The sequence below is a fragment of the Saccopteryx leptura genome, chromosome 3 (assembly GCF_036850995.1).
Source record: "Saccopteryx leptura isolate mSacLep1 chromosome 3, mSacLep1_pri_phased_curated, whole genome shotgun sequence".
Taxonomy (NCBI): domain Eukaryota; kingdom Metazoa; phylum Chordata; class Mammalia; order Chiroptera; family Emballonuridae; genus Saccopteryx; species Saccopteryx leptura.
In genome coordinates this window covers 180,332,255-180,355,271 of record NC_089505.1, presented here as the reverse complement: position 1 = coordinate 180,355,271, position 23,017 = coordinate 180,332,255, and the positions used below count along the sequence as shown (strand labels likewise).

The 23,017-nt window shown below is 40.2% G+C and overlaps 1 protein-coding gene across 4 annotated transcripts in view; it reads left to right on the top strand.

Annotated features, from left to right (window-relative positions):
- The window catches only part of LYRM4 (LYR motif containing 4), a 148,396-nt gene that overhangs the window by 54,381 nt on the left and 70,998 nt on the right, over positions 1 to 23,017 (top strand). The window contains exons 3-4 of one of the 4 annotated variants that reach the window (XR_010750298.1): positions 12,951 to 13,086; positions 17,524 to 18,314. The exons of 2 other annotated variants lie outside the window; for them this stretch is intronic. The gene's annotated coding sequence lies outside the window, so the exon portion shown is untranslated. Of the gene's footprint in view, positions 1 to 12,950; positions 13,087 to 17,523; positions 18,315 to 23,017 lie in introns of those variants that run through there. One more of the 4 variants, XR_010750299.1, reaches the window with a different exon arrangement.

Genomic DNA, 23,017 nt, shown 5'->3' with positions numbered 1-23,017 from the left:
AGAGGCTGGTGGGCTTGTTTCTCCACAGACTGCTGTGACAGAGGAGAAACTTGAAATCAGAAGATCAGGGGTTTGGCTTGTGATCTTAGGCTAAGCACTTAATTTCTCTGAAAGTTGGTCAAAATGGGGCTGTTGTCAAATTGAGATAGGATAATAATGTTCTATAATCTAAAAAAGCAAGAATCAAGTAATAATTGTATGTAATAGGGCATTTGGAACACTGCAGTGTGAGAGTTCTACTAATGATAATAGATCACATTTTCTGAGCACTTACTTTGTACCACGCTCTAAGCAGTTTTCCACATAAGCTTTTAACCAGTACTATACGTGAGGAAACTAAAGGTTAGAATGGTTAATCAACAGATGCACTTCATCTAGTACAGTGGTTCTCAACCTGTGGGTCGCGACCCCCGCGGGGGTCGAACGACCAAAACACAGGGGTCATCTAAAGCCATCGGAAAATACACATTTCCGATGGCTTTAGCTGCTGAGAAGCCGCGCTACTGTCTGCAGCAGCACTATTCAGCTTGAACGCACGCCATTATGGACATGCATTCCAAACTGAATGCCTGCGGTCATGCACAGACGTGATTGCATCATCCGTCTGGGGCCTAAGGGGCGGGGGAAGCGGGGGGGGGGGGCACCCCACAGTCCATAGCAGTGCATTACGTGTGTCCGGCGCTTGCTGACATCATCAGTGGGCGGGAGCAGCAAGCGCAGGAGGACAGAAGCCTAGAAGGCGGAGAGGCAACGAGAATACATAATGCATATCAGGTATTTACATTCCGAATCATAACAGTAGCAAAATTACAGTTACAAAGTAGCCACCAAAATTATTTTTTGGTTTGGGGTCACCGTGACATGAGAACTGTATTGCGGGGTCACGGCATTAGAAAGGTTGAGAACCACTGTGAGGGAGCCAGACCTCACACTCAGCCTGAAAGCCCAAGCTCTAAGCACTACTTGGTATAATTATCATTACCACATGGTTAAAAGAAAGAGGAGCAGATAACAGAATCAATAATGCCCCTGTGAGTTACAAATTGGATAGGTTACTTTTTTAAAATTTACATTTATTTACTTGAAGTTTCTTAATCAAAATACTACATTCAGATAAAAAAAAAATTTAAAGGCGAAAAGAAAGTCCTTCTCACCCTCTTCCCCTCACTCTATTATCTCCCATCCCACATTAAGATCCTTACATATGCTTCCAGAAATTTTTTGTGCATTTAGAGATTGTGTGTGTGTGTGTGTGTGTGATCACTCTTGTTTAGCACAGATGCCATTACACTGTAAATTCTCTTTTATGGCTTCCCCCCACCTAACACAATCTGCCTTGTATGTTTTCCCATATCAGAACATACAGCCTTTTTCTTTTTAATACCTAAATAGTGCCTGACCGGGCAATGGTGCAGTGGATAGAGCATCAGACTGGGATGTGGAAGACCCAGGTTCGAGACCCCGAGGTCGCCAGCTTGAGTGAGGGGTTACTCGGTCTGCTGAAGGCCCGCGGTCAAGGCACGTATGAGAAGGCAATCAATGAACAACTAAGGTGTCACAACACGCAATTAAAAACTAATGATTGATGCTTCTCATCTCTCTGTTCCTGTCTGTCTGTCCCTATCTATCCCTCTCTCTGACTCTCTCTCTGTCTCTGTAAAATAAAATAAAATAAAATAAATTTTTTAATACCTAAATAGTAATCCACAGTTTGAATATTTTGTAGTTTAATTAACAGGTCCCTTAATGGGAGACATTTACGTTGCTCTCAGCTTTTTGTCATTATGAGCAGTACAGTAGTAGACATACTGCTACCTGTGTTGTTGTGTGAGATAAAGGCCTAGAGGCAGAAGAACTTAGTCAAGGGCACGGCACTGAAAACATAGACCAGCGTTACCAAACGTTGCCACATGCCCAGCAGTTTACCAACTAGGCCTAGGCGGTCCTCTCCTAACCCACACTCTCCAGCCCTGAGAGTATCAAATGGTTTCATCTTTCATCAATCCAGGTTGTAACATGTGGTGTCTATCTCTCTAGTGATGGTTCAAGTTAAAGGTAGTTTATGTCTATTAGCCTTGTGTTTCTTTTCTATATTTATTTTCTGTCTCATTGTTCCTTGTATTTATCACAAATAAATTCTTCCCCAGTTGTCATTTATTTTTTTCCTGTTTACTATATTTTTTTCATATGGAAGATTTTTATTTTTATGTAATTACATTTACTTTATTGAATTCTGCATCCTGATAAATGCCCACTCTAAGATTACAAAATTTCTCTTTTGTTTTCTCTTCCGGTGCTTTCATAAATACATTTTTAGGTTTAATTTTTGCCACATTTAGAATTTATTTGGTGTAAGAATGGAGGTAGGGGTTCAGCTTAACTTCTTCCAAAATGACAACCTCTTGTTCCAGTACCATTCATTAAATGAGCATTTTGTCTTAATCAAACTTACCAGGTCAGAAAACCTTCATTTTCTTCCATTCATAAAGAAGCTACCATCATTTTTACCAGTTACTGGTCCTGCTGTGCTCTCTCCTACCTCCTGTGGAGCTGCTGAGCCTGCTCCTTTTGTCATCCGCTGTGCTGCCCCCTCCCCCTCCCTCACCCCCTATTGCCTCCCCTCCTCCACCCCCTTCCCCACTCCACCCCCTTCCCCACCCCTACCCCTCCCTGGCCCTAATGCATGTTCCTTACACCACATTCCCTTCTCCCGCATCCAGAAATGCCTCTGCTTCTTTGCTACCAGGTCCAGCCCCTGTCTAGCTCTTCCCTCTCACAGCTGCAGGCTGCTCGCACCCATGAGCTTCTCTTCCATGCCAGCTTCATCGTAGCCCACTGACCACTAAAACAGCTCTGGCGAAAGTAACCAGGTCCCTGATTGCCACAAACAGCGTGTATGTCCTTGTCCTATTAGACATCTCAACAGCATCTGAATGCTCTGACTGGCCCCACTCCTAGCGGTGCACTCCCACCCCCCTCCTGCCAGCCCTGGCCCCCTCCTCTATCCCTCCAGAACTCAGGAGTGCCTCCAAGTTCCATCAGAAGCCACACTCTCTGAGATTATATCTACCACCATGACATGTCTGTAACCTTGAGGACAGCTCTCAAATCCATCCCCAGTCATTACCTCTCACCTGAGCACAGACATGGAACAGATAAACCTTTGTCTAATTAGATCTCAGCCCTGTGACCAACCAGCCATGTGATCCTAGGAAGCCTCCATGTGGATCTATTTCTCCTGGACTGTGGATTTCTCATGGGCAGAAACTAGACAGTATTGTTTTGTATTATATTTTTTATTAGATTAGATTCTGCCTTACCAGGTATTGTACTATCAACTTTATGTGGCTTATCTCTGACAAAGTAGGTGTGTGTTTGAATTCACTTTCTACCAGAGATATTTGAAGCCAAAACCCATCCCTCCCCAATATCTGTTGGCATGTCTCCAGAAGCTCAGGCTCTATCAGAAAGGCAGGCTGTGTTGCCTGGTAAATCCCCTCTGCAGCCATTGGAAAGGCCTGTTCTTTCCCTCCACCTGCGCCTCTGGCTCAGTCAGCTTCCATCCCTGCCGGCCCTGAGCCTGAGGCCAGCACTCCATCCTGTCAGTGTCTCCTACACACAGCTCAGCTTCCCTCATTCCTTCACAGACAGGTATCCTTCCTGCCGCACTTTCACGCAAGCATTAGGAACTCGGTGGTGTTAAGACACAGACTCAGCCCTCAGGGCGAGAGACAAGGAGGAAAGGACAGTTTGCAGCAAGGCTGTCTGAAGCACTTGCCAAGGAGCAAGCTGGAGTTAGCCAGGTGAGGGCAGGGCACTAGTGATGAGCAGTAGTGTTTGTAGAGATAAGCGTCAGAGATAATCAGGTTCCAGAGACTGGTGGGACCTTGGCTGCACCCAACATGTGGGCTTTCTCCTGAGGGAGGTGCCCTTCAGGGTTTCATTGGAGGTGCAACTTTCCTACTTTCAGCTCCCTGTTTTTCTGCTCATTTCTGCATAAATCATGTTTATTTGTTGCCTGCTGGTAGTGCCTTAAGAACAAAGACTGTTTCTTTAACACTAGAACCTAGAATAGTACCTGGCCCTGGAAGGCACTCAGCGTGGGTTAATGGGTAAATGAACAAATGAATGTTAGAGTACAGAGCATATGGTCAAAAGGGACTCCTTTCTCTTTTTTTAAGGCACAAATAAAAAAAATACCCCATGAACTCAAGAGTTATTTAGATCTTTATTTTTTTTGGAGAACCAGATACATTTCCTAAATACCAGATGGCTTAAATAACTTCATTAAAATGTAAATAAGGTTGATCTTTATAAAGTATAAGCAATTCCTTTTTGTTTTCTTAGGATTTTTAACAGCAACTCCACAGAATAATATCAAGTCTTAACAGAAGTGTGAACACCCAAATCAGTTAATATCTCTTGCCTTTTAAAGAGGAAAAAGTATAACTTTTTTCTTTTAAAGAGATAGCTCTTTTGAAGGAGGGAAGAGTATCCAATTATAACTTTAAATCTATTTAGAGTGAAATTCCTTGCCACTCACCATTTGTATCATGTTTTAGATTTTTGGAGTTTATTTTAATACACAGTGCCTACGATTTGGACATTTAAGAAGATAAATGAAAAACCTTTTGTCTTCAATGCAGGCAAGTCTGAAGACAAGAAAATGGATGGGTTATCCTTGATCCCTTCCATAAAAGCTTTGATACACATGAAAAGAAAATAAGACTTTTGATTCTTATTATTCTTAACAACTCAAGCAAAGCCTTAAGTAAGATCCAGGCTTTCTTATTGTCAGATTCCTTTCTGCCTATTTTGTGTATTTCTGGTTACACAGCCAAAAAGATGAGAAATGACCACTTCTGTACCATGTACTTGATTTAGTGGATCTGAAGGGAGAGGAGAAGGGTGTGCGAGTAGAGAGAAATGATGTCTGATGTGAAACTCAGAATAGGAAATTGTATAGTCTAAGCAGTATTTCTCAGTAGTAGACTTATTTTCCAGAAATTTTTAACAAATGGAATCTCTTAGAATTAAATTGGCACATACTGTTGATCCCTTTGAATGGAAGACCTTTGCTTCGCTAAATAATAATTCCAAATATAATAATAGTAACAATAGCTACTATTTATTGGTTTCTTATATGCCAGACACTATATAATTTATTTTCACTGAATAAGATTAACAAGAAATGATGCCTGCCACTCAAAGCTGCAAACCCCACAGACGAGTATTAAAAATTACTGCCCGAGCTGCAGAGAAAAAAATGCCATACAGGGTGGAAAGTGCAGGGAACCTTTCCTTCGTACATCATAGGAAAGGACATAAATTTCAGAGCAGCATGTTTTATTTTCTCCTTTTCTTGTAGCCATTACGCATAAGCTCTGGATTAGCTAGCAAGAGACCGGACTCCTAAATGTCTTTCTAGATAAATGCACATTAGCTGCAGGTTAGCATTCTTCCATGTAGAAACTAAACTAGAGGAAAGGCAGAGAGAAAGCGAAGCCTTTGGTAATGAAATAGTGTTGCACTTAGAACCTAAGATTTATGCTTTCATTATAGTCTCTACAACTGTATCTGGCAACTGCTAGATTATAAAAACAAAGCATACATGCAGACTCAATCTTTTTACAATAAAAATCTGTTACATACAATATTCCTTACTCTTAGGTTATGGCCTCCTTTAAAATTGGTGCATTTCAACTAAAGAATATAGAAGGCCCATTGATATCAAGCAAATGTGGTTCAAGTAGTATTTTAAGTGTTACTTGGCCACACTGGTTAAAAGAATCTAAACAGTGGTTCTTGAATAGGTCACATCTCAGAAATACCTCTTTAAATTATACATAGTCAAGTTTATAGTTCTGAGAACCAAGGCTTCCTAAATAAACCATGACTAAACCACTGAATAGAGACATATATGGCATACCTCTAAAGTGTGTGTTGGCTTTTAATATTGAGGGGGCTTATGGCCATGGATAAGTTTATTCTCAATTTAATGATCTATTTATTAATCTTATATATCCAATAATTAAAACTTTAAAATGTATATTTGCAAACTCTTAAGCGTTGAATAAAAGCTAAACTATATTTCCTTAACCAATTTAAAAACCAGTCGCTAATCTAATATAGCTGCTTCCTTTAAACTCTTCAAACACGTTAAAACATAGCTAAAAATTGCAAAAGTAGTCTTTACAAAACTAATGACTACATTTATACTTCAGCCTAAAATACCAACACATTTGGTTTAATTCAAGTATTCATTATGTTACACAGCATCCTAGGGTTTCAGAAATGTCACATTCATTAATATCTAACTCAGTTGTAATAGTAAAGAAAAATACCTGAGTTCATCAGGACCTGGAGTAGATACTACCTGATTCCCAGTCAGCACCCTGAGTCACTAATCTGAGCTGTATTTTTATGAGTCAGGTTCAAGTGTCATCAGTACGACTGTGTGTGTATGTTGCTTTGATCAATGGGAATGCCATTGGCAATAGGGAACAAAGAGGACCCATGTGAAGAAAGGAAATGTTCTCTTGAACATATACCAACAAACCCTAAGCAAAATGAGTGGTTCAGAACTGACGTTTAAATCATTAAAGAAGTACATTCCTGTGTACAACACTGCCCCTGTGAGAGATCATGTGATAGGCAGCTTGGGAAAATAGGAGGCTTCAGAAGTAACACCTCTGTCCTCATGCCAATATGGATAGAATTCTGTCCTCCCACTTCTGGGAATCTGACAGATTCACCAAAACTTTAAGTCACTGTGAAATAGATAATCAGCTGACGTTATTCTTGTTTTCAGTATTAAGATGGAAACTTCATTTTCAAAGGCAAATCTGTCAGATCATAACATTAGCAAACTTCTTTTGGTGCTTTAACCCTCAGGCACAGAACAGCCGAGAATGATCTGTAAACCACACTACCTATCAGAGTGAAAACTATGAAATCCTCTTTCCCATTGGCTCCTGAGAAGTTGAGGAACACACTGCAGACTATTGAAAATTCAACTTGAAAATTTCAGAGGAGACTTACAACCCAGCAGAGCCTAATAGACAGTAGCATTTGTAGCACAAAAGAAGCCATTTCAGATATAAGGAAATATATGGTGTTCTATTCCAACGATCTATCACTACCACCAAAACTGAACAGTGTAAAACAACTACCATTTTTATTATACTCACAAATGTATCAGGAATTCTGATGGTGTGCAATGGGAGTGGCTTATCTCTGATCCATGAGGTTAGTCTCAATTGGAAACATTCATGTGCTGGGGATAGCTAAACTGGCTGGGAGCTGAAACTACCTGAGGGCTTCGCCACACAGGTCTGGTGCCTCGGCTGGGACCAGCTATGACTGTGGAACAGAACATCTCTATGTGGCCTCTCCATGTGGCTTGGGCTTTCTCACATTAGGGCAGCCTCAGAGTTCTTACATCGTGGTTAGAACTACAGAAGAAAGTGTACCAGAGTATAAGACACCAACACATGGCCTTTTATGACCTAGCTTGAAAGTCAAAGGACAACACTTCTGCCACAGTCTATTGGTCAAAGCAGTCACAGGCTCAGATTCCAGGGATAGAGACATAGGATTCCCCTTCCCCCAATTCTCATTGGTAGGAGTGTCACAAAATTTGTGGCCATATTTTAAAACAACCACAGCATAAGGCAACATTTTTCAACCACTGGTCTGTGGATAGGTCTGCTGGAAATTTCATGCAGGTCTGCAAAAGAGTTAACCACCCTGATGTTGTATGAAGATTATAGACCCAATGATCTTAGATTTGCTTATGCTCAGGGTGATTTCTGCCTTAGCAGTTCCCAAAATAATCCTATTTTCACCAGTCCCCAAGTGTAAAAAAGGTTGAAAACCACTGGCATAGGGAATATAGTCAATAATAATTATAATAACTATGTGTGGTGTCAGATAGGTACTAGACTTGGATGGGGGGGGGGGGGTCATCACTTTGTAAGTTATATAAATATCTAATCATTCTGTTGCACACCTGAAACTAATATAATAGTAGTCTACTGTAATTGAAAAAATTTAAATACAAAAAATTTTTAACTCACCGGTCCCTTCTCCTTAATATTGCAACAGTCCTTTGTCCTGGAATCCTCAGAAGAATTATGATTATCTTAATATACTGCTTACAAAAATTAGGGTATATTTCAAAATGAATATGAAGCAATAAAATATCCCCTAATTTTTGTGAGCAGTATATATTCTAATTATATTCTCTCTTACATTTTCTCCCCCATCAGTTGTTCAAGAAGGTCCTAGGAGTTCTACCTGCATCCCAGTACTTCTTGATTCACTAGATCAGGCAGGAAAGAGAAGAGTGAACAAACATGTAAAGTATTCAAGTGGAAGGAGCTATGGCTTACTGCAAAGCTTGTGGACATTTTAACAGAACAACTGGAATGAAGTTCTTGTATTTCTAGAACTTTTTGACAGCGTCTAATTTTTGACTCCTGTGTCCCACAGAGGTATCTGGGTTTATGCTGTTATCTATGAACTTTCTCAGAATCCCTCTCCAAAGGGCCAAAACTCATAAAACAAGGCAGTAGTTAAGATTGCACAGTTACATATAGCCACAGTAGTTTCCACACTGGAGTCTGGAATGCCTTTAGTCCAGAATCTAGGTTCTCGGTAAGTGTGGAAGGCAGTCTTCCTCTATCTGTAATTAGCACATGAATGGCAGCCTTTTAGTGCATTAATTATGTGTATGATGTCTTCAAGCCCAATTGGCTAAGAAGCAGAGCTCTAATGAGTAGCTGTAAAAAATTGAAAAATTGGCTTATATTTTATATTCTTAACTCATCTCAATTTTTTTTTAGAATTTAAACTTGTCATAAAGCATGATACTTATTTAAAAGAGAGGGAGAAAAATTCACCACAATTTAATATTTGGGACAATTACCAACTATAACTCTGAAGATAAAATAAAAATGATAGGAAAATAAAAAGACCAAGAAAATATTTAAGAAAGCTAAAGCTTTATTTTCCTTCCTCCTCTCCTTGAACTAATCATTAACCGAAATTATAAGTAACTCCCTCCTTCTGTGAACCAGAATGCCCAAATGACACTAACCAGGATGAAGCACACTGAGTGATCTTGATTTTCATTTTTGTAACTTGGGTCTTTGTGAAAACTTCCCTGTGTAATATATGTCCCTTGGGTTCTATTCATTACCACTTCTGGGCAAAGCCAGGAGTGGGAAGAAGTGGATATATTCCTTATTTTAACCACGATCATTGATTTTAAAGGTGATGCTCTCCTTAGTACTATGGCTGGCACCCTGAAGGGATGAAATTAGTGGCTTTTCTATTAATGGAAATAAAATTTTCATGACTTTTTAATATCATATAGAGCTCTCCATCATTGCTCCCTGTGCAGATGCATTGTACGGTCTAACCAGTGGCAGCTGCTAATGGGAAATTCTATTTCTCCTTTACTCTAACTTACGAAAAGAAAGAAAAGAAGAAGAAGCCAGGAATATTTCCAAAGAAGCCACTATGGAAAACATCAGGCCTGACCTTAGAGAACTGAAGAGAGGATGCAGCCTCTCCAGTTTGTGTATTGGGTCACAGCTCTCACAAAACCTGGAACTCGGGGCCAGAGGTGATGCTACTGGTCACCAGGACCCACCTCCTTGGACCTCGGTTTCCTGCAGGCCTCTGAATAGGCCCTTCATCTGTGGCTTCCCAGTATCCCTCACAGGTCTCCTCATCCCACAGCAGCCAGTGCTGCCAAGGATCTGCCGCTGTCTCCAGAACTTCCTACTGAAAGCAACTCGAAAAGCTGGATACTATATTCTGAAAGGTGGTTCATTGCTATTATCAAATTAATTTCCTTTTTTTGTGTATGTATTTAAACAGGAGCATTCAGTAAAAGTGACCATGCAAAGTGACTAGCCCATAATAGATACTCAGTAAATTGTAAATTTTTAGATTAAAAAGGGGGTTAAAATAGACATGATGTATTATGATCACTCTTATATCCATTAATTGCTCTTTCAACAGCATAATTTAATGGAATTTCAAACATGTTAACATAGTTATTGTTAATTTGATAGGAAAGGATTGCAGTTTTAGACATTATAGTATGGCATCTTCAACACTGCTAGTTGTTCTAGGACTGATTTGGACCTCGTGATTCACTAGCCCTACACATCTTGGAAACATACCTGAACATACTGCTACCCAGGTTAAAACCTTGGCTCAGCTCAAGGTGTAGCTTTGGAAAAACTTGCAAGCAGAAGGTTCTAGTTTCTTAAGCAATGCCCAGAGCATAGCTCCAAATACAGTGTGTGTGACAATGTTGGTATGTTTAATTGCTATGCTTGATATTTACAAATGTGTAATGGCACAAAGCACAAGAAATTTCATTACATCTCGGGCAAATTCATATTGAAAGAAAGACAGACAGATGGTTAAAAACAGCTATAAAATATCCTATTACATGTCAACAGAAATCATTAGACAGTAGTTAAAGAGGTGGACCATATTCACTTGGGGAGTCATGTTTCTAGAATGCACATTAAAGCGAAGATACTGGCCCTGGCCGGTTGGCTCAGCGGTAGAACGTCGGCCTGGCGTGTGGGGGACCCGGGTTTGATCCCGGCCAGGGCACATAGGGGAGGCGCCCATTTGCTTCTCCCCACCCTCCTTCCTCTCTGTCTCTCTCTTCCCCTCCCGCAGCCAAAGCTCCATTGGAGCAGAGATGGCCCGGGCGCTGGGGATGGCTCCTTGGCCTCTGCCCCAGGTGCTGGAGTGGCTCTGGTCTCGGCAGAGCGACCCCCCGGAGGGGCAGAGCATCGCCCCCTGGTGGGCAGAGCGTCACCCCTGGTGGGCGTGCCGGGTGGATCCCGGTCGGGCACATGCGGGAGTCTGTCTGACTGTCTCTCCCCGTTTCCAGCTTCAGAAAAATACAAAAAAAAAAAAAAAAAAGCGAAGATACTTCAGGTATTTTAATGTTATCAGGGCCAAAGACAAACATGTCTTTCTATGTAATTAGAAAATAGATTTATTGACAGTAGAGAAGCTGCTCTGCAGCCTGGCTCAGTATCATTGGAAGAGTTATTGTTTCTATTTTCCAACACCAAGGAATAAATATAACTGTTGGGTATGAGCCCTGTAGGTCACTGAAATAATACATTATTGTTTTATTGATATATTCTGGGGAGATGGAGAAGGGGTAAAATTATTATTTCTGAAAATCATCAAAAGCCCATTTTTAAAAAGTCATGGACAACTAATCAATTTGTGAACTATAAATGAATAACTTTAATTCCCCAAGTGCTTTAATACATCCTTTTAGAATTAATACAAACGTCAGCATTTTGACTTAGTGAGCATGAGAATTATTTTGGTATATGTTTTATGTCGACGTGACAAACAGTGTGTCTTAGAGTGATGGAGAGCCCTTCGGGGCAGGTGCTGTGACTTGGTGTGGTCCCTGCTCCGCAGAGTAGAACTTTCAGCTGCTTTGTCCAGAACATTGGAATCAGTTTCTCCCTAGGACCTCTCCCATGGCAAAACAGGATCAGGAGCTGCCGAGTGAATTTGACGTCGAAGCAAAAGGAATGAAGGTGTTCATGAAATTGAGATCATTGTCCTTGGATAGGTCAGGGTTTCCTCTCACTCTGGGTGTTTGGAAATGCTCTTTTTCCCAGAGAAGCTCTTCCTCTCTGCTTTCTGTAAATTGCTGCTCTTCAGGTGGGGTGATCCACACAGGAGCAGCCCATGTTTCAGGATGCTTTTCTGGCATGTCAGAATGTGTGGGTCTGCAGCACATTCTCATGTGTTACCTTTTAGACCAGCATCCAACCCATAGCTCCCAGGTAGGCTGTAATCATGTAGTTAGTATGTTTCCAGAATCCATTTTGGACACGGGTAGCGTCTCTTTACACAGCCCACAATGCTAATTTTGTGTGGACTCAGAAGTGCCTTTTCTAACATACACGACCTGGAGCTACATACAAACACAGACTACAGTCCTGGTGACGTCCCCATGGCTGTGTGAGTGCCACTATAGGTTTATGGACCCTACTCCAACAGAGTGGTGATTTACAGCATGCTGTACTAGAAACTGATTACCTCTGAGTAGATTTACCCCCATTCATAACTCTTCTCTATCCCTTCAACCTAAAAAAAATAAGAATGACCCATTTAAACATGCTGTATAAATCTGCCATGTTTGATCAAAGCAGGGGGACATCTCAGCAGCTGCCAGGACAGTGGCATAAAATCCTCATGATCTGCTGAGTTCCCAGCACAAAAACAAGTGTTTTACCATCACTTTGAGCTCTTAAAATGTTTGTGTAGTGGTTAAGGAGCATCAGCTATTGATTCTTACATTATGGCTGTAGAATGTCTAAACTTCTGGATTTAGTCCTAATTATAAAATAAGCCTTGGCTATCTTTTAGCATTCATTGTCACCCCCTCCCATCATCCATTTTTGACGTTAGCATGTCTTTCTCAGGCAACAGGGATAAACTCTGAACTGGAATAAGTCTTCCAAGTGCTAAATGCTTAACAACTTCAGTGGTGCCTACTTGTAAACGCAAGGAGCTGAGCGGTGGCGGACTCTTGTGAGGCAGCGGTTTAGTGTTGTGCCTGGCAAGGAGAGTGAGCAGGAGCTAGAGATAAATATAATGTTGGTGACTAATTAGGGGTTTTGTTGGCATTAGGAGGGTTGGTTCAAAGTATTGCTTTTTTTTATTATATGTATAATCTATAAGTATAATATTTGAAGGGAGAAAGAAAAATTGTTCATAATTCTTCTATCATGAAATACTGTTATTTTCATGTATAGCCTTCCAGAATGTTACTTCTACAAATGATACATATGAATGGATATTTTTCATTCACTGGAATCCTGCTAATTATTTATTACTTAACTTCCTGATCTTCTAGTTAAAATTTACATTTTTTCAAGGCAGTGAAAATTTGCATGCATATCATTTCCAAGTGGACCCAGGGGTGCCGCTGAGTGCGTCACCATCATCGCCTTGCCAGCCCTGCATTGGACCTGTAGCTCGTTTGCCAAGTTTGCTGCTCTAAACAGTGCTCTGGTGAGAATTCTTTGTTCATTTATCTAGCTGTTCATTTAGGATAGGTTACTGGAAATAAAATTGATAGGTCAAAATTTATACCCAACCTAAGAAGATTTTATACATGCTCAAGTAGGAAGACTGAGATGTGTTCACTTTTAATATTCGACTACTGTGTTAGCCCTGTGCTATGAGGTTAGATGAAATCTTGTTCTCCGTGTGGCCCAACTTAAAAGGAATAAAATGAGAAAAGCTGTTTTATAACTACTTTTGGGGTGACAGACCCTTTGTGAAACTAAGTTTTAGATAGTCCCTTTTAAAACTGCATGTATGTGTATATACAATGCCAAGGAGTTCATCAGCTCTTAAACCTGATCAGTGGCTTCCAGTGAAGGCTTTGACTTACAGCTACTGCCTAGGCTTTTGTTTTTGTTTTTATGATTATCACTTTCACACCAGTTAAAAATGAAGTTAATTTATTTTTTCTGTTCAGGTCTAGTAAATATCTTTATTCTCCTTCGTATATAGACTCCAGAAAGACTGCCACCACTACTCTGGGCTTTTTTTGGCAGTGAATTACCAAAGATTTATTTCCGCCATTTGGATGAGACCACATTTTAAATATATAGGATGTGATGTTCACATGCTTCACTTTACCCCATTTGTTTATACATTTTTCCTGCTTGCAAGATTTATCTGATTGTCTTACTGTCCCATTCGGTGTGACTAGCGCCAAACTTATAATTTTTCTCTCAAAACATGCTCCACCTCCTTGTATCCAAATCCCTGTTAATTGTACAGCTTCTCTCCCTGTCACTCATGGTTGAAACTTTAGGTTCCAGTTGAGTCCTTCCTTACCCGATATATTAATCAGGACTCTCCACAGAAACAGAACCAGTAGGAGAGGGAGGAGGAGAGAGAAAGAGAGAGAGAGAGAGAGAGATTTGTTATAAGAACTGGCTCACACAATATTGAGGGCTGGCAAGCGCCAAGTTCTGCCAGTGGTTTATTTGTAGTCCAAGTCTGAAGGCCTGAAAACCAAGAGAGCCGATGATTTAATTCCAGCCCAAAGACCAGCAGGCTGATCCAGGAAGAGTCTTTGTGTCAGTTTCAGTCCAAAAGTGGAGGAGGGGGGGAGCTGATGTTCCTCTGTTTTTGTTGTTGTTTTGTTTAATTGATTTTTAGAGAGAGAGAGAAAGTGGATGAGAAAGAAAGAAACATAGATTTGTTATTTATGCATCCATTGGTTGATTCTTGTATGTGCCTTGACCAGGGGTCAAACCTGCAACCTTGGCATATCTGGATGATGCTCTAACCAACTGAGCTACCCAGCCAGGGATGATGTTCCTTTTAAGGTCATCAGGCAGGAAGAATTCTCTCTTACTCAGGGGAGGGTAAGGCTTTTTGTTCAATTCAGGCCTTCGACTGAGTAGATGAGGCCCACTCACATTATGAAAGGCAATCTGCTTTACTTAGTCTACCAATTTAAATAATACCACCCAAAATCACCCTCACAGGAGCACCCAAAATAATGTTGGACCTAATATATGGACACCTTATGGCCCAAGCAGTAGAAACATAAAATTAACCATCATGCTCAGCATATCTACTTACTAATTGGTCCCATCTCATATTCATTCTTCCTGTCTGGTGTCTCTTTATTTCTCTCTTATTCTTTCCATCTCTAGCTCTGCCTGCTTAGTCAGAATCTTCTAAACCCAAGACTATTACAGTAATCTCCCAACTGACATTCTTGCCTTTATCAAATGATTCTCAAGCTTCTTGCCACCAGTACCCATTTCACTATTTTTTCCTATAAATCCTAGGTTCTGAAGGAGTCTTGTCAACCAAGCTAGCTATTTTGAGAATACATTTATTAAAACTAGAGACAGTGTAACAAGGAAGGGCTTAGGATAGAAGAAGCTACAGGACAGAGCCAAGGCCGGGCTGTGCTGGCTCGCTGAGAAGTCAGAGGAAAGGGGGCCTTGGAGACAGGCTCAGGAGTTAGCTCAGGATGAGCGGCTGCTGCCCATTGTCCCCTGGTTGCAAGTCTTGTGAAGAAGGACCCTTAGAGTTTAGGAGATGCATGCCAGTGGGGGAAGGAAGAGGGAGGGGAAAGGAACAGCAAGACGCAGGTGTGCTCCTGAGAGGAGGAGCACTCTGATTTGCCATTTTTAGTAATCACAAAAACATTTATAGTTGTCAGTGATAGTAAGTAGCATTTATTGAGTGTTTACCATATACCAGGCACTGTCTGGCCTTTCTGTAATTTATATTATTTGTATAAAGTGCCACTCAATAAGGCAGATACAGTGACATTCCTAGTTTATTACGTGGAAACCTAAGCCTAGGGCGCTGTTTAAACAGCCCAGTGTTCACAGCTAGTCATATGGTGGGGCAGGATTCCAGTCCGGGAACTATGACTCCAGAGCCCCTGACCTTCACCCCACAGCCACACTGACTTCAGTGCAGTGCTGTGAACAACGTGAAGCCATTTGTGTGTTGTCCTTGCAAGTCTGTAGAATGCCAGCTAACACCAGAAGGGTTGACAGTTGAATTCAGTTGTTTGCTTTATCATGGTTCAGTATATTATTTACATTAGGCTTTCTGGAGAAACAATGAAAGCTCTTGCTTTCAAATGAAGAGAATATGATGTTGGCTTTTACCTTGCCCCTTTCTGAAATCCAGAATCTTTGACATTCAGAGCTTCTGGGTGGGAATCATGTAATCTCTTCTTCCTTCAACCTGCACTGCACATCACAACCAAATGCATCCTTTCTTCTAAGATTCTGCTTCATGACCACTGTTTACCCCTTAAAATTTAGCTCTTGCAGTCTGCCCAGTTGTTGGTTGCCACTGCTCCCAGACATGACCCTGAGCTATGGTCATGTTAGTCCATTGTCCCTGAATGTATTTTCTGGCCACTCCTTAAAAGTTTATCTCTCTCAAAGCTAGAAGGTATTCTTGGTCTTGGAACTTTCTCACTGGGGTCATCTCTCCCTCCTCCAAACCTAGAAGTCGCACCATAAATGCAGAGGACAGGTCACATGATGAAAGAGAACTGGTCTTTTTCCTCTGGGGCTTACAGAATAGTGAAACAGTTGGTAAAAAGGCAAGCAAATAAATTGGCATACAATTATATATAAATTGTTAGTTGCAACTCTAGATACAGGAATCACTTTCAATGTTGAAAAAATCTTAATTGAAAAGGAAAGTATGTCTGATGTGTAGGTATGAAAATAGGTATGTATTTCATATGCAGTTGAACCTCACTATTTGCAGACTCCATATCTGTGACTTACCTACCCTAGCACTTTCATCTGATATAATTATCTGTTTAGTTCCACATATTTAATTATGCTGTTCACTGGACCAGTAACATCCCAGTGTAATTCTCTATTTTTACAAGGGACACCTGCTAGAGGATACTCTCATGTGACCTGACAAGTTTTGCTCATTACTTCATTATATTCTTTTGGGATGGGAGATGAGGAGGGTTCCTTATATTATTAAAAATTGACCAATTTTATCTCTCCTTTGAATCCCAGAGTGATCAGATCTGACTGCTGTCATATAAGTGAAAAGATTTGGCATTCAAGCAAGAGAGAGCCAAAAATACAAAATAAAAGTGAAAAAAACAACATAGTAATAACCCACATGCCCTTATCCTGACTGACAGTTAATATTGACCACACTTGCTCCCTTTCACTCATATGCAACCCTCTTGCTCTCATCTCTTTCTTTATCACTATCACTATATATTTTTTCCTGAACCTTGAATGTAAGTTGCACACATGCTGACATTTTACCCCTAAAATTTTCAACATGTATCTCTTAAGAACAAGCACATTGTCTTACATAGTCACAATACCAATATTACATCCAGGACATTTATCAATGATGCAGTAATATTATCCAGTGGTGTAAAATACAATCCCATACAAACTAATCCATACCCACTTTATACTCCTCCCCCTCCCCATTCGCCTCCCATCCAGGCTACAACAGAGTCAACCCAGTAACTCACTTTTTTTTTATCTCCTTGAATCTGGACCACCACCACCTCTGTCACCATCACCCCCTTGCCTTTAATCTTTTGTGACATTTCCATTTTGCAGAGTCCAAGCATTTTTCCTTTTCTCCTCCCTCCCTCACTCCTCTCCCTATTTTGGGGGTATCATTATAGACCCATACATTCCTTTTTATTCAAAGTATTGTTATCTGTTACCATCATTATTCCTTTTGGTGCTTACATTGTCCCACTAACAATTTCTACCCATGTTCTATGTCCCTTTGACGTGGTACATTACTCTTTGAGCTCTTCCTGCTTTCTGACCTAGTGTCTTCTTTCTAATATGATAGAAGGTACAATTATTTTCAATCCATAGCTATATTTTATCAGGAAAACCAACAATTTTTTAAAAGCAAACAGGAAAATAAATTTTATCTCATTCACAGCTAAAATTTCTGGATCAGAGCTCAGCAACTAATCCAAATAAACAGGTTCTTCCCCTTGCTGAAGAGCAGGCCCTTAAGAAATATCTGATTTGGCATTGTTTGTGTGTGTAAAAGCCTTTTGGAAGACAGCAAGAACAGGAGGAAGATGAATTGTACTTAAAATTTAGAGTGTAACAGCCTTGCCCCGCCCACGGAACTGAGGCTTGTGGCTTGACTTGGGAGCTGGCTCCTCCTGCAGGGGTGGAGCCAAAAACCCAGAACAGGCAGAGTCCCGCTACTGAGTGTGGGCACGCAGTCTCACCTGGCCTGTGGAGCCAAGGCTTACAGCCATCCCACGAGGGGGCTCCTCCTGCAAGGTTGGGGCGAAAGCCCGGAAACAGGCGGAGACCCGCAGCTGAGCAAAGGAGCTCGCCACTGCCCTCAGGGCTGAGCATAACGCCACCCAGAGGGCGGGGCAAAGGCCAAGACCACCAAGGCTTGTAAACCCGAGCACATGATCACAGCCACTCCTGTGAAGGAGAGGCGGAAACCACAGCAACAGCTCCAGTGGGCAGACACCAGCAACGCCCATACTCAAATGCCCTAGGCAGCAACAAAGAGGGGGTGGCGGGCCTGCAGACAGACCATACCTAGGGAACAGAGGCCACACCCAGTGGACTCCAGTGGCCAAAGCCTTCCTTTACACAGAGAAGATGAGAAGGCAGAGAAATGCAAAACAAATGAATCAAGAGAAATCCAAGAAAAGGACCTGAATGAGTAAGATATAACCAAATTACCAGATGCGGAGTTTAAAATAACAATTGTTAGGATGCTCAAAGATATTAGAACAATAGATGGTCATTACGATCACCTAAATAAAGAGATAGCAAATATAAAAAAGGACATTGAAATAATAAAAAAGAATCAGTCAGAAATGACAAATACAATATCAGAAATGAAGAACACAATGGAAGCAATTAAAAGCAGGATGGATGAAGCTGAGAATTGAATCAGCGAGTTGGAGGACACGATAAATGCCTGGAAGCAGAGCAGAAAAAAGAAAAGAGACTCAAAAAGTCTGAGGAAACTCTAAGAGAGCTCTGTGACAACATGAAGAGAAATAATATCCACATCATAGGGGTTCCTGAAGAGGAAGAGAAAGAACCAGGGATAGAGACTTTGTTCAAGCATATCATAGCAGAAAACTTCCCTCAATTAAGGCAGAAAACATTTCACATGTTCAGGAAGCACAGAGAACTCCATTAAAGAGAAACCCAAAGAAATCAACACCAAGACACACCATAATTAAAATACCAAAGCTAATTGATAAAGAGAAAATATTAAAAGCTGCTAGAGAAATAAAGACTATCACCTACAAAGGAGCCCCCATAAGGATGACTTCCAACTTCTCAACAGAAACACTTGAGGCCAGAGGGAATACTCAAAGTAATGCAAAACAAGAGCCTACAACCAAGACTACTTTATCCAGCAAGGCTATCATTTAAAATTGAAGGAGAAATAAAGAGCTTTCCAGACAGGGAATATACCTCAACATGATAAAGGCCATCTATGACAAACCCACAGCCAACATCATACTCAGTGGACAAAATTAAAAGCAATCCCCTTAAGATCAGCAACAAGGCAGGGGTGCCCCCTTTCACCACTCTTATTCAACATAGTTCTGGAAGTCCTAGCCACAGCAATCAGACAAGAAAAAGAAATAAAAGGTATCCAAATTGGAAAAGAAGAAGTAAAACTATCATTATTTGCAGATTATATGATATTGTATATAGAAAACCCTAAATTCGCAGTCAAAAAACTACTAGACCTGATAAATGAGTTCAGCAAGGTGGCAGGATATAAAGTTAATACTCAGAAATCAGAGGCATTTTTATACACTAACAATGAACTGCCAGAAAGAAAAATTAAGGAATCAATCCCCTTTACCATTGCAACCAAAAATATAAAGTACCTAGGAATAAATTTAATCAGGGAGATTAAAGACTTGTACTCAGAAAATTATAAAACATTGATAAAAGAAATCAGGGAAGATACCAATAAGTGGAGACATATACCATGCTCATGGTTAGGAAGAATAAACATCATTAAAATGTCTATATTACCCAAAGCAATTTATAAATTCAATGCAATACCGATTAAAATACCAATGACTTACTTCAAAGATATAGAACACATATTCCAAAAATTTATATGGAACCAAAAGAGAACATGAATAGCCTCAGCAATCTTGAAAAGGAAGAATAAAGTGGGAGGTATCACACTTCCGGATATCAAGTTATAGTACAAGGCCATTGTACTCAAAACACCCTGGTACTGGCATAAGAACAGGCATATAGATCAATGGAACAGAACTGAGAACCCAGAAATAAACTCACACTTTTATGGACAACTGATATTTGACAAAGGAGGTAAAGAAATACAATGGTGTAAAGACAGCCTCTTCAACAAATGGTGTTGGGAAAATTGGACAGCTACCTGCAAAAAAATGAAACTAGACCACCAACTTACACCATTCACAAAAATAAACTCAAAATGGATAAAAGACTTAAATGTAAGCCGTAAAACCATAAGCATCTTAGAAGAAAACATAGGCAGTAAGCTCTCTGACATCTCTCGCAGCAATATATTATATTTGCCGATTTGTCTCCACAAGCAAGTGAAATACAAGACAGGATAAACAAATAGGACTTTATCAAACTAAAAAGCTTCTGCACAGCTAAATACAATAAGAATAGAATAAAAAGACAAACTACACAGTGGGAGAATATATTTGACAATGCATCTGATAAGGGGTTAATAACCAAAATTTATAAAGAACTTGTAAAACTTAATACCAGGAAGACAAACAATCCAAACCAAAAATGGGCAAAAGAAATGAATAGACACTTCTCCAAAGAGAACATACAGATGGCCAATAGGCATATGAAAAAATGCTCAACATCACTAATCATTAGAGAAATGCAAATTAAAACCACAATGAGATATCACCTCACACCAGTCAGAATGGCGCTCATCAACAAAACAACACAGAATAAGTGCTGGCAAGGATGTGGAGAAAAGGGAACCCTCTTGCAGTGCTGGTGGGAATGCAGACTGGTGCAGCCACTGTGGAAAACAGTAGGGAGATTCCTCAAAAAATTAAAAATCGAACTGCCTTTTGACCCAGCTATACCACTTTTAGGAATATACCCCAAGAACACCATAGCACTGTTTGAAAAGAATAAATGCACCCCCATGTTTATGGCAGCATTGTTCACAATAGCAAAGATCTAGAAACTGGAAACAGCCCAAGTGTCCGTCAGTGGACGAGTGGATTAAAAAACTTTGGTACATATATACTATGGAATACTACTCAGCCATAAGAAATGATGACATCGGATCATTTACAACAACATGGATGGACCTTGATAACATTATACTGAGCGAAATAAGTAAATCAGAAAAAACTAAGAGCTATATGATTCCATACATAGGTGGGACATAAAAATGAGACTCAAGAGACATGGACAAGAGTGTGGGGGTTACAGGGTGGGAGGGGAGAGCGATGGTGTTGGGGTAGGGGAGGGGCACAAAGAAAATCAGTTAGAAGGTGACGGAAGATAATTGGACTTTGGCTGATGGGAATGCAGCAAAATCAAATGTCAAAATAACCTAGAGATGTTTTCTCTGAACATATGTACCCTGATTTACCAGTCACCCCATTAAAATTAATCAAAAAAAATTTAGAGTGTAAAATCATTATTGTATAGGTGTTTTTATAGTCTGCATATGTGCACAGCACCATGCTAGATGCTACTGTAGATATGAAGAGAAATTGTCTTAGAAAAGAGGCACAACTAGTTGAGAAACAGAAACGAGCAATAGCGTACTTATTAACGTTACAAGAATTCATAGGGGAGGAACCCATATGTGAGGGAGCTCACAGCAGAGGTGAACTTTGAATTGATGGCTGTGTTTCTATGAATTTTTGTAGCATAGAACAAGACATTTTTTTTCATGTTATATCTTTATGCTTATATATTATTCTTATAATAAAAAGACAAATTTAAGATTTTTTTCATTAAAAATGTTTGAGTTGGTGGATAAAGGGACTCTAGGCCAACTGCATAAAACACCTCAAGCTCCTGACATAGATTAGGTTGAGTAGTGAGAGTAGCATTAGAATTGATTTTTTTTAATTTTTTAAAATTGATTTGAGAGAGAGAGATGAGAACATCCATCTATCCATTCTTGTATGTACGCTGACTGGGGATCAAACCCACAATCTCTGGGCTTTGGAATGATGCTCTAACTAGCTGATCTGTGTGACTGACCAGGGCAGAACTGGTTTTGAAATGAAGGAGGACTGCTGGGAGGTGGTGGCAAAAGTAGACGTGCTTTAGGAAAGTAATTGGCACACATACGAAAGGTTTCTTGCCTTTATTTAGGAGTCACTTTATGGCTATTAAAATCAAGCCTCATTACTTCTAGGTCATTTAAAATACACTTTGATATGTATTGTTCAAGTAGAGTCATTGGGATGTCTTTTGAGTAAGTTAAGGGATACCTGTATATATTATGGACTCTGAAGCATTTGTTTTTCATTTACCATTTCTGAAATTGCACTCATCAAAATCTGGCTTCTGTGGCTTCACTCCAACCATTTTTTTTAAGTTACCACAAAGGTTTACATGCCAGTGATCATATATCTACATATGGTATCATCTTGAAGTAATCACTCAGGGTAAATACTTTTTGTCCAATTCTAATTGTGTAGCATGTGGGGACAGGATGCTACAGTAAGGTGATTTTTGCAGTTAATCAGTTTTGTACTTCTATACTGAGTTACTTTCAACCATGGATTCCCCTTATTCCTCAGACTACACTATCATTAATGCCCAAGTAAGCATGAGGGACCTATCTGTAGGAGACATGGTCTCCCCCTTCTCCACTATAAGGCTGTGTTTCCAACCACAGAGTTCTTTGATTTACTTTGATTTGGTTTGGATGGTTGTTGTTTTTTTTTTTTTTGGGGGGGGGGGTTGTTATTTTTTTAAGCTTTTTATTTATTCATTTTAGAAAGGAGAGATAGAGAGAGAGAAAGGGGGGAGGAGCAGGAAGCATCTGCTCCCGTATGTGCCTTGACCAGGCAAGCCCAGGATTTCAAACCAGCGACTTCAGCATTCCAGGTTGATGCTTTATCTACTGCGCCACCATAGGTCAGTCAAGTTTTTTGTTTTTTGAGGGATGTTTTGATTGTTTGTTTTTGCCTTCCTAGAATATTACGAATTATACCCAAGAAAAATTATCATTCTCAAGATAAATTCAACCTTTATTCACTCAAATACAGATGGTCCCAATAGTGAATAATTTATTCATCCAAGTGAGCTTTTTTAAATGATTATTTTATTCCTCCTTATTCTAAGCCATTTCTCTGTCACTTTTCCTTCTCTGTTCAGATATATATAAGCTTATGAAACTCAGACCAGTATTTTGCTGTACCTGCACTTAAGTC